Source organism: Varanus komodoensis, unplaced genomic scaffold (assembly GCF_004798865.1).
Source record: "Varanus komodoensis strain SLA01 unplaced genomic scaffold, ASM479886v1 scaffold3, whole genome shotgun sequence".
In the NCBI taxonomy this organism is placed as follows: domain Eukaryota; kingdom Metazoa; phylum Chordata; class Lepidosauria; order Squamata; family Varanidae; genus Varanus; species Varanus komodoensis.
Genome location: NW_025335761.1, coordinates 21,580,592 through 21,592,580, shown reverse-complemented (window position 1 = coordinate 21,592,580; position 11,989 = coordinate 21,580,592). Strand labels below are relative to the sequence as shown.

Genomic DNA, 11,989 nt, shown 5'->3' with positions numbered 1-11,989 from the left:
GGCCATGAGCCCAATAGCACCAGTGTGGTTTACAGAGGTGCTTCAGAAATGGGTGCCAAAGGGTATCCATTGTAGTAGCAGCATATCTAGTGGAGTAGCAGAGCAAGCAGTCCTTAGTGCAGTGCCATTCGTTTTAGCTAGTGCAGAGCGTTTGCCTGGAAAAGAGCTCAGTCTCTGGTGTCCAGTTGATGGAGCTCCCGCATGGCAGCCTGTCAAACAGTTATGCTCTCCAGTTGTATCCATTGATCAGTATACTCATTCTGAGCCTTCACCTTCTGGATTGCTACAAGCAATTGCCACATTCTTGTTCAGTATTGTATTTATTTTACAGATTCTGCCAGTGAAATTAACTAGAGAAGATGACCCCTAAATCCTGCTTATTGTTGTTCTTTGTCTCTGATTCTACAGTACTTCCTGATGTTTCATTACCTTTAAGGTGAATATGATAATATCTATTTACCATAGCAAACTCTTTCTCCCTCTTTATTTATTTATTTTGCAAAAACAATTACAAAATATTTCCAGACGAACCTTTTTTGATGCAATCAAGCTGCCTCATTCATGGACTTTTACAGGCAATTGGGGGGGGGGCAGTCCAGATATTGTCATTTTCTCTTTGTAACCCTTCTGTGTTTTTGTACTGCCTTTTCTGTCTTTTTTCTACCATGAAAAATTCATAAAGCGAGAGAGACACAGAATTGCCAATCCCCCCTCCCTGCAGTTGATGGACTACAGAAGCACAAAGGTAAAGAAGAAGGCATGCAGTTTCTGTTTTAAAATGTTACTACATGCTTATTAACCTATACAGCAGTCTTCTCCAAACCGGTGCACTTCTCCAAACCGATGCAATGCCTATCATCCTTGACCACTGCTTATGCTGACAGAGGGCACAAGCTTGGGGCTTTCCTACCCCATATCTGTGATGGCACTGATATGCATGTTACTATGCATACATGAGAACCGTTCAATGTGTGTAAAACCGACACATGCAAAATAGCATTATTTATTCATGGTATTTGTATACATTTCAGGCTGAAGCATCAAGGTCCTAGATGTGTATATCTGGACAGCGTATGTTGCATTTTATACACACAGATCTGTTTGGTGTGTATTTTGTATTCTGGAATTGTGCCTTCCCCCACAAAAAAACAAATAACTAGAAACTGAACTGTTTGGAAGACAATTAAAGCAGCTAGTGGGATTCAGGCAGTATACAGACATGAAACCTGGGAGGCACCATCTCTGGGTTTGCAGTGCTGGCAATGGATAGAGGGATCCCTGCCTGATTCTCACTGAAAGTGGAGCATGATGGCAGAAACTGGCATTGTTTTTCAATTTCATTCCATAAACCCGCTCCTTATCAGGCTCTCACTCCAGCTCCCTGGGAAAGCATTAACCATTTCCCCTGGGGTGCGGAAATACTTTCTTCTCTGCAAAGAGCAGACTGGTGTGGCGGGGGTGGGGGGCAAGGATTGCTTAGTAACTTGATTATTAAAGTTAGCAGTGCTGCAGTCCCTTGTTGCGAGCCCTTGGGCTTGTAGCTCTGCGAAGGGAGAGAGCAGCGGGGCCTTCCTGCTACCCAGCCACACTAGAGCCTGGACAGCAGACGCAGGTCATCTGGTCACAGTCTGCCCCACTCTGGTAAGATGTATTGTGCTCCGGTTTAAATTATAGTAATTATATCAAAACTGCAGCTACACATTTAAATCAGCACATGCAAATCTGGGTCCTTCTCTGTCCTAGCTGGGGTGCTGCATGTCGTCCCTTTCGTGGCCGTGTGTAAGAGGCCAACCTGATTTCTCCTTATGGCCTTTGTGGTAAATGAAGTGACCAAACAAGCATTTTCTGGTAGCTGAGAGAAAAAGCAAAACACCGTGGTACAAGAGCTGTGTTGCATTCTCTGAAATAACTGCGTTACCCCAGCATTTTCGGTAAGACGTGTCAGTCCCATTCTGATAAATTTCCTACATTTCACTTTCCTTTGACTGCAGACCTAAAGAGCGGCTTCATGTGATTTGTATGCCATCATGTCATGACATCTTTTTGTTCTGCAAAACGTTGAAGTTAGTTCTGAGTTCTTTATTCTGCTATGAGCAGCTCTGAAGAAGAAACTGAATTTTAAATGATTCTGCACTCCAAAATAAGCACTGGGCTACCCCATGTGTACTACATGCCCATGACTGGGAGTCTCCTTCAAGGGAAACAATAATTGCATGTACCCACGGTTAGCCTTACTTGGAATAGACTCACCATAATTAATGGGACTTAAGTCAGACTAACATTAGATTGTTAAAAGTATCATTTAATGGATGAAGACCCCTAGCTATACTTATGAGTATAAAGCTTACTTTAGCATTCAGGGCATAAAAACTTAAGTTCCTTGTTTGGGTTGCTCATAAAACAGATTTGAATGTTCAGATAAAGTACTGAGAAAGAGTATCTAAGAGTTAATAGCAGTGCTTTTTTTGTAAAAAAAAAAAAAAAAAAAGATGCCGGAACTCACATTGCCACGGCAGTACACACGCACACCAATCCCAAGCTGAGCAGCAGAGCAGCTTCCGAGCAGCTATCTTTCACTATCAGATAGCAGATGCAATAGCAGCCTGCAGGCACTATGTTAATCACTTCGTAAAATCCATTGAAAAAAAGGTGCCCCATTCAGATGCGTTCTATGACAAAAAAAGCCCTGGTTAATAGTAATCCCTGCACATTGCCCCCAAAAGAGGACTTGCATCACAGCAAAAGAGGACACCAGTCAACATGTGCAAATGTATGTGTTCCTGTGGGCAATAATACAAATATTAAAATGGCCATAACTTAAGTGAAGATACGCTTATCTTCAGAGTGGAGATGACCAAGTACATGGCCTGTCTGCCAGCTGCACAGTCTGTTGTCCAAGTGCTCACTGTGGGTGGATCCCTTCAAAGCCTTTGCTGTCCTCCCGTCTTGGGGTTGCTTGACTTTAAACCACACATGGACTGGACACCTCTTTAAATAGAGGGCATCTTCAAACAGAGAACTGTCCTCGGTTAGCTCTCCCAGATTATCTACTGTGAAACAGAGTATCTGAGCATCCTGCAAGCAACTTCCGCCTGATCTACTCTATTCTTTGGTGAGATTTTTAGGGTAGGGTGAGAAGACTGCTACTAAGGGCAGAAAGCATCTTTTGTGCTATTTATTGTATGTATGCATATAAAGATGATAGAAATCAATAAAAGACTATTTTAATTTAAACCAATTAAATTAACTGCATTTCAAGTAATTAGGATTAAATTAATTTTAATTCCAATTAAAATTGTGGTGTGGTGTGGTGATTAGAGTGTGGGACTGGGAACCCAGACCAATAAGTTCACCGGGTGACTTTGGGCCAGTCACAGACTCTCAGCCCAACCTACTTCTCAGGGTTCTTGTTGTGAGAATAATGCAAAGCTATGTATGCTGGGTTGGGTTCTTCACAAGAGAAAAAAGACAGGATATAAATGGGTAATAATAATAATAATAATAATTTAAGTTTATATCTACACATGGGAAACAGAAAAGGCACTTCTGGTTTTATTTGCACGCACACACGTGTGCATGGGTGGAGTGGGCGGGGGGCGGGGGAGACTTGGCTGCACACACATACCTTTCCCACAAGCAGGTGGGTTTCCCAGCTACCACTGGCTAATGAAAGCACATGATACAGAGAAAAGATGATTTTAGGGGAAGGGTTATGGTTTGAAATGTTCAGTAATTCTGAGGGCAAAATTGTGGCTCAGTGTGAGGCTTCCTGTCAATTCTGCGGCCAGTTAAAATTACTCACCTAAACTATTTCATGGTGTGTTGTGAAGATAAAATGTTTGTTCTGTCCTTTTTGATGAACAAAGGGTAGTACATGCCTACAAAATCATTATGAAACTATGAAACATAATGAAACATTATGAAACATTATGTAAATGTCTTATCCATGAAACTTGATATTTTTGTAAGAATGAACGAGATAAAGATTCCCAAGTCACTTTTTCTGATGATTAATTCCATAAATAAATACTATAGAAATAATAGAACTGATCTAGCAGTTTGGACATAACAGCAATGGCCAACAGCAATGAATGGGTTAAGTCACACATTGCATGGATGTGTGTGTGCTGTACATGAGCAATTTCATTTTCCTGGAACAGCCTGCAAAAGTGGTATTGTTACATTATTTCTGTGGCATCTGAACAGGAACATTTGGGGTTGATCGTAGGCTGAACAACCCTAAATTAACCCAGGAATGAACCAGGGGCAAATTTCAGGTTGTTGAACCCATTAATGAAACCACGTGCCCCTTTTCAGGCATTACAGAAACAACCCTCAAATGCTGCCTTCACAAGTTGTTCCAGGAAAATGAAGCAGCTCACGCAGCCCCACAATTCATGATCAACCCACCAATTGTTGTCAGGCACTGTCACTCCATCCTAACAGGGCCTGTGTGTGGAAGGAACACTATAAAAAGGTAAAGGTTTCCCCTTGACGTGAAGTCCAGTCATGCCAGACTCTAGGGGGCGGTGCTCATCTCTATTTCCTAGCCAAGGGAGCCGGCGTTTGTCCGCAGACGGTCTCCATAGTCATGTGGCCGGCATGACTAAACACTGAAGTGCACAGAACACTTACCTGCCCACCGAAGTGGTACCTTTTTATCATTTGGTACCATTTGCATGCTTTCGAACTGCAAGGTTGGCAGGAGCTGAAATGGAGCAACAGGAACTCACCCCATTGTGCAGATTTGAACTGGCGACCTTTCGATCAACCAGCCCAGCAGCACAGTGGTTTAAACCACTGCACCACCTGCAATCCCAAGGAAGACTATGAAGGCCTTATAAACACAAACTGTTCCTGGTTGGGGGCCAGCTGTGCCAGTGGGATGTAGGCTGAGTCTCCATCACATCAAGTGAAGCGTGGTTTTGGGTACCAGGCAAGCGCAGGCATTGGGAATACCGCATGTTACTGCCCTCACCTCTGGTGACAGACAAGCATCTCCTGCTCATAATGAATGAAGGGTTCAGTTACAGCAAGGATGTGTCTTTAGCAGGAACCTGCTGGAAAGAGGCTGTTTCTGAGATCAGCCTGAGAGAATGACAGCTCATACTTGGAGTGGGGGGGATGTGTACCTCACTCACCCTGAGCCATCCTGGTAGTAACAGCCCGTTGTCTCCTTTCAGTTTAGGACCTGTATTTTCAGTGCTTTATCAGCCCGCTGGGACACTTTATGAAAATAACCTGTTCCCAGGATTTGGGAATGTGGTACAGGCATTGCTCAGTCTGTACATATAACATTAGGCCCTTTTGAAGTTATGAGAAATCGCCAGAGAGGAGCTTTCTGAGTTGTTGTCTGTTTGAGCTACTCTAAACTGAAAGTACAGGAACTTCTAGTGCAGGGGAAATGCAACACTGTCTGGCATTTTAAACAACTCTATTTGGACAATAGCTTTGTTGGAGTCTCCCACCCATGCTGACCCACAAGTGCTTCTGGAAATATATTTAGATGTGAAACGAAGGCAAGATTGTTGATTTGGGATAGCACTTTGGAATCCCCAGATGTTACAAACAACCCCTCAGTGATACAGAAATTGTTTCCTTGCGTGGCTGTTCAGAGGTCTTGTATCTTAAACAGTTGAACAGATAGCAATTTCACAAAGCTATTTTAGGAGGCAGAGGGAGTTGAGGGGAGGGGAAATGATGCATCTGTAAGAATTCTGAAGCAGAAGATGCCCTCATTTAAAGAAATCATTCTTAAAGAATCCAGCAGTGACAGCTGCTTCATTTTAAGATGAGTCAGAGAATGTGCTGTAATTTAAGAGCACTTTTCCAAGAAACAAAACAGAAATTCTGTAGGAAGAACTAGCTTTGATATTGCTCTAGATGTATGAAATACGATTTTTCACTTTCCACACATGTATTGCAAAGAAGTATTCTTCTCCTGTTTTGAAGACCACAGCTTCTGTTTCCAACTATCTTGTGTGGCATGTTCAGGATCACTTGATATGAATGGAATAACCTCTCAGCCTCTTTCAATTCCTTGATCTACTCATGATCAAGGCAATATAAGGTAATAGCAAACAGAATTTTTGTTGGATTCATACCTGTTGGATTTGCTGAGCTCTTCCTGTCATGTGCAGTATTGCCATCTACTAATTGGGAAGAAAAACATTTTTTTGGAAATTGAAAGATGAATATGCACTTCAACAACATAGTTTTGCTAGCACCTAAGAGATTATCTAATGGCAGAAAGTGAAGAGGAACTAAAGAGCCTCTTGATGCGGGTGAAGGAGGAGAGTGCAAAAGTTGGCTTGAAACTCAACATTAAGAAAACTTAAGATCATGGCATCCAGTCCTATCATTTCCTGGCAAATAGATGGGGAAGAAATGGAGGTAGTGACAGATTTTATTTTCCTGGGCTCCAAGATCACCGCAGAGGGGGACAGCAGCCAAGAAATTAAAAGACGCTTGCTCCTGGGGAGGAAAGCTATGGCAAATCTAGACAGCATACTAAAAAGCAGAGACATCACCCTGCCAACAAAAGTGTGTATAGTCAAGGCTATGGTTTTCCCAGTTGCAATGTATGGCTGTGAAAGCTGGACCATAAGCAAGGCTGAGCACCGAAGAACTGAAGCCTTTGAATTGTGGTGCTGGACAAGACCCCTGCGAGTCCCTTAGACTGCAAGGCGATCAAACCGGTAAGTCCTAGAGGAGATCAGCCCTGACTGCTCTTTAGAGGGCCAGATTCTGAAGATGAAACTCAAATACTTTGGCCACCTTATGAGAAGGAAGGACTCCCTGGAGAAGAGCCTAATGCTGGGAACAATTGATGGCAAAAGAAGAAGGGGATGGCAGAGGATAAGGTGGCTAGATGGAGTCACTGAAGCAGTTGGTGTGAGCTTAAGTGGACTCTGGGGGATGGTGGAGGACAGGAAGGCCTGGAGGAGTGTTGTCCATGGGATCGCGATGGGTCAGACATGACTTCGTGACTAACAACAACAAAAACAACTAACAACTGGAGAGCCAGTGTGGTGTAGTGGTTAAGAGCATGGGACTGGGACTCAGACGATCTGGATTCTAGTCCCCGCTCGGCCATGGCACCAACTGGGTGACTTTGGGCCAGTCACAGACTCTCAGCCCAACCTACCTCACAGGGTTGTTGTTATGGGGATAAGATGGAGGAGGAGATGTAAGCTGCCTTGAGCCCTTTGTAGGAAAAAGGCAGGATATAAATCAAAAAATAAATATATAAATAAATTAAAAAAGAGAGAGATTATGCTGACAATAATGTTATAGAATGACATATGAAAAGCTGTGATCACAGCACAAGTGTCATAAACACATCTTTCAGGAAATACTAGACCTGTAAATATTAACTCCTTGGATGACTTACATGTAAAGCTGCACAAAGAACTCCCCGCCGCCGCCTCCCATGGATGAATGGGATGAAAAGTGTTCCCCTACAAAGAAGCACTATACAGGTTACCTCCTGCTTGATCGTATGAACTAAGAAATGTTATCAATTGACGGAGCGATAGTAGCAGATGCACAAGGAACTAAAAATCAATACATTGCAAAATTACAAGAACAAGCCAAGAAGAATGTTGTTGTTGCCATGTGCCATCAAGTTGTCTCTGACTCATGGTGACCTTATGAATGAAAGCCCTCCAAAATGTTCTATCCATGTGAGCCCTGCTTAACTGATCTAAATTCAAGGTTGTGGCTTCCTTTATGGAGTCAAACCGTCTCTTATTTGCTCTTTTTTGTCTGCTGCCTTCACATTCCCTAGCAGGATTGTCTTTGCACGCTGTGTCTGAAGTATGACAGCCTCAGTGTTGTCAGTTTTGCTTCTAGGAAAAGTTCTAGCTTGATTTGATCTAGGACTGAACTGTTCATCTTTCTGTTGGTCAAAGGTAATGCCCCAGCACCATGTTTAAGAAGAATGTAGGTGTAGCTAACTCGAAGTGACTTTAAAACTGAAGTTAAATCTAATAAAATGGTCATGTCTGTAAACCATTATCGTTGTTTACTATTGTGCCAAACATCCTGAGCCCAGATTTGCCCAGGGCAAAGAACTTACCCCAAAAATATGAACAACTACTTTTATTTCAGTTCCTGGGAAGACACTAGTAAAAGTATATGCTTCCAGGTCTTTCAGCAGTAGGTACTGTTAGCTGAAACTCACATTCTAATCTACATTTGTCTTTGTGAATATAAAACGAGGGAACCATAGTTAACTATTCCAAAATAATTAACATGGAGTACAAAGGTATATACTTGTTTATGTAGTACTAAGGCTAGACCAATGGAACTACTGAATTACTGATTGGGTTACTGCTTTTAATTGTAACCTAAAGAGCAATGTGGATTATGCGTTCACATGGTCACTGCAATTATAAAGTAATGATTAGGCAGCTACACTGGTCATCTCTGTTGAGTATCCTCTTTCAATTGGCAACAGCCACATCCCTGGGAGGAAAACATGCCTATACTGACCTTTTGAATGCTGGCCAACTAATCTGTTCTGTATGGTGAACAAATGTAAAGAACAACAAGACTCTTGCAACTGTCACGGTCACAGAAGAGGGTGTTTCAACCGATGCAGCTTGCTGTACAGCAGGGATAAGCAACACCTTATGAAATTACCTTTTCTTTGACTCTTATGGGCACAGAAGCCATTTCTGTTCTGTTCTTCACTTGGTCACCCTTTGACTCTTAAAGACTCAATCAACTTGCAACTTGCAAGAATGTTTTTGCATAACTAAAAAGTAGCATGCAGCTTAAATCTTGTGGTGTAAAGAATCAGACTAGAGGATGCATGCAATCCTAGCACTTGCAGCTTGATTTTATGCTCATTTACTTGCAGTAAGAGCTTACTGGGACTTGACATAAATGGGCCTAAAGGTCCATAACCACATGTCCTGCAGTCCAGAGCAAACAGCTGCCTCAGTGTTGGTTCTCCATCAGCAAAACCAGAAAAGCAAGAATGAACTTGGGATGGTTAGAAAAAGGGAAGAATGAGAATCTTATATTAATCTGATGTCTGTCATCCTGAGCTCCCTTGAGGAGGGAGGAAACAAGACACAAATATTACTTAAGTGTACTGGTTCTGCATTTCATTGCCTTCTTGATACGACGTCTAGCAGTGGTTCAATATCCAATAAAATGCAAATTTGTATTTGTCTAACAACTGTAGCATGAAGTGGTCCTGTGATTGCAAAGAGCTGGGAAAGGACAGTCAGTCTAACAGCAGCCAGAGGGCAATGCTCCCCACCCACTGGCAAAATGATCATTTTGGGAAATCTATCTTAGGGTTAATAAAACCATAAATAAAACCATGTGTAAGCCTTTTCCAGCTGTATAGCTGATCAGGACAGAAATGAACTAAGAGTGGAACCCGTATACATGTCTGCTCAGTAGGTCCGCTTAGTTCAGTAGGGCTCATTCCTTGGTAAGTGTATATATAGGATTGCACCATCAGGAGCAATAAGCATAAGTTAACATCGTTTACTAAACGTGAGGGGATGTCAGATATTGTGTAAGTAATGCTTGCTGTCCCAAGTGCTTCAGGGAAGGGTAGGCTGGTAGTCAGCGGAAGGACTCGTTCTGATGTGGGCCGAAACTGCTGGAAGAATGAATGACAAGTGAAATCGGTGACCTGAATAACGAAGCTCTCCAGAAGGGAGGGTGGTTCAAAAAAGGTTCGTGTGGAAGGTGAGTGGCCACTCGGGGAACGGCTGGAGGAGGATGAGGATGATGACAGAAAGCCCATCGACGGAGGGCAGAAGGCGAGAGGCAGAGGGACCAGTCGGAAGAAGCGAAGCTGGATAAACTTCGTCGAAGCTTTCCTCCTCCGATGGAAATGGAGGGGAGCAGGAAAAGGAGGCAGCACGTGGGAGCAGGAGCGTGGGTAAGCACGAGGGAAGAGGAGGAGGAGGGCGGGGTGGAAGGCGGAAAGGGCTTCGGAGAGGGGCTGTTGGCGCCCCCTCCCCACTCATGCCCAGGGGAGGACGGGAGAAGCAGATGGGGACTCCAGCGAGGAGGGGGAAGGATGAGGGGGGGAGCGAGCGAGCGCGACATGCAGCGGGGCTGAGAAGACAGGTTAGGCGGTGGGGGCGGGGCGGGGCGGGCGGGCGCCGAGGATGCTGCTGCTCGCGTGGGGACGCCCCTCCCCCGCGCTGGGCGGTCGTGGCCATGCCGTGTCCGCCGGGAGCCGCCTGCCTGCCTGCCTGCCTGCGCTGGGACCTGACTGGGGCGGGTGGCTGGTGCGGAGATTGGTTAGCGGGGGCGGGCAAGTGCCACGTGATTGGCGGGAGCGGCGGAGCGGACTGCGGTGGAGAGAGTCCTGATTGGTTGCCGACGAGGAAGCAGGAAGGGAGGACGGAGCGGAGCCGAGTAAGGGCTCGATGCTGCCGCTGCTGCTTTCGGAGAGTTAGAGCAGCTCGGCGGCGAGGAAGACGACGACGACGACGGAGACGGAGACGGAGACGACGCAGCAGCAGCAGTAGCAGAGGCAGCGGCGGCGGCACAGCAGTAGGACACGAGCCCTTCTCCCGCCGCGGGAGTAGAAGCAGCAGGAGCCGCCGCCGCGACCGCCCCCTCCGGCCTTGCGCGCGCGGGCCCCAGAAGGGGGCGCGCCTGCCGTCCCCATCCCGCAGCCGGGCGGCGACGCGGCGGGAGGCGGCGGTGCTGACGCAGCAGCGTGGAGCCCGGGACTCGGGCGCCCCGGGGCGTTCCAGCCGCCGGATTCCAGCCCGGCCGGGGCCTCCGCCTGCCCTGGGTGGGCCCCGCTGAGCCAAACGGCGGCAGCGACGACGGAGCAGCCCGCGAGCGCCCCGGTGAGTGAGCGAGGAGGGAGTTCTTCAGTCCGTCAGTCTGCACCGGCCGGCGAGGCGATGGGGCTCCGCCCGCTGCCGGCCTTGGCGGCGGGGGCGGCGGTGGTGCTGGGAGAACGCAGCGTCGAGGAACTTGTGGGGAGCGGGAGGGTGATAGGAACAGGTGCCGCCGCCGCCGCCGTTGGGAACCGGTTGGGGGGGAGGTGGCGGGCTTGGCGAAGGGAAGCGGAGGGGGCGCGGTTCTTGCGGGACGCCCCTACGACGAATCGGTACGCTGGCTTCAGCCGGGGGGCACTGGGAACTTTCTGCCGGAATCTGGCTCGTGCTGGCACAGGGGCCGGGCGGGCGGGCGGCGAGTCGAGCTGTTGGGTCCCCCGGGGGCGCTTCTGCCCCCCTTGTCTGCCTCCAGTGCATCCACGGTTGCCGCTCCTCGTGTCATGGTGGGTGGGTGACTTGGCCGGCTGACTTGCTCGCTGCGATTCCAGCTGCAGCCGCTTCTCCGTTCTCGCCCTTTCTCCGGGCTTGGTATCGGCGGGGGCCTGCCTTGGCGTTGGGTGGCGGGGGCGGCTGCCGCCACCCCCTTTCCCGAACGGCACCGTGGCCCTCGGACTGACCCTCTGCTTGAGCTGAAGGACATCCCGGGCTGCTCACGTTTCATCCGGCCGCCCGAGAGCCCCGAAGAAATGGTCCCCTTTGGCAGGTGGGCTGAGCCATGCCACTGAGATTCCCCGGGGGCCCACTTGGATCGCACTAAGGGCCAAGCTCCTGCCCAGCTTGTGGGATTAGCTTTAGGTCTAAAGTTATGTAACAAAACCATGAACTTTTACAACCTCATGCCCCTCATCCTTTTCCAAAGGCTCTAACGAAAGGCAGGGGCCGAATCTATGGGGGAGCACGTGAATGGAGCTTGTGCTGGCTCCTTGGCTGTCCCCCTTTTCTCCCTTTTCCCGTCAGACGTCGCCCGTCAGACCTATTTCCCACTTCGGAGAGGACTGCCCTGTCTCAGGGAGACGCCTTTCTGGATAAACCAGACACAGAGACAGATGTCCTGTTTAAAATGGGCTGTAAAGGACAAAGACAAACAGAACACTTTCTATTCCTAGTTAGTGGTCTATTGGAACAGGAACTTGGAACCGAGCACTGCAGCAGAAGTG

The 11,989-nt window shown here is 47.1% G+C and overlaps 1 protein-coding gene across 1 annotated transcript in view; it reads left to right on the top strand.

Annotated features, from left to right (window-relative positions):
• Window positions 1-10,750: 10,750 nt before the first annotated feature.
• Window positions 10,751-11,989, top strand: part of BAHD1 (bromo adjacent homology domain containing 1) — a 75,256-nt gene continuing 74,017 nt past the window's right edge. Inside the window, exon 1 of the mRNA XM_044435898.1 lies at window positions 10,751-10,838. The gene's annotated coding sequence lies outside the window, so the exon portion shown is untranslated. The remainder of the gene's footprint in view (window positions 10,839-11,989) is intronic.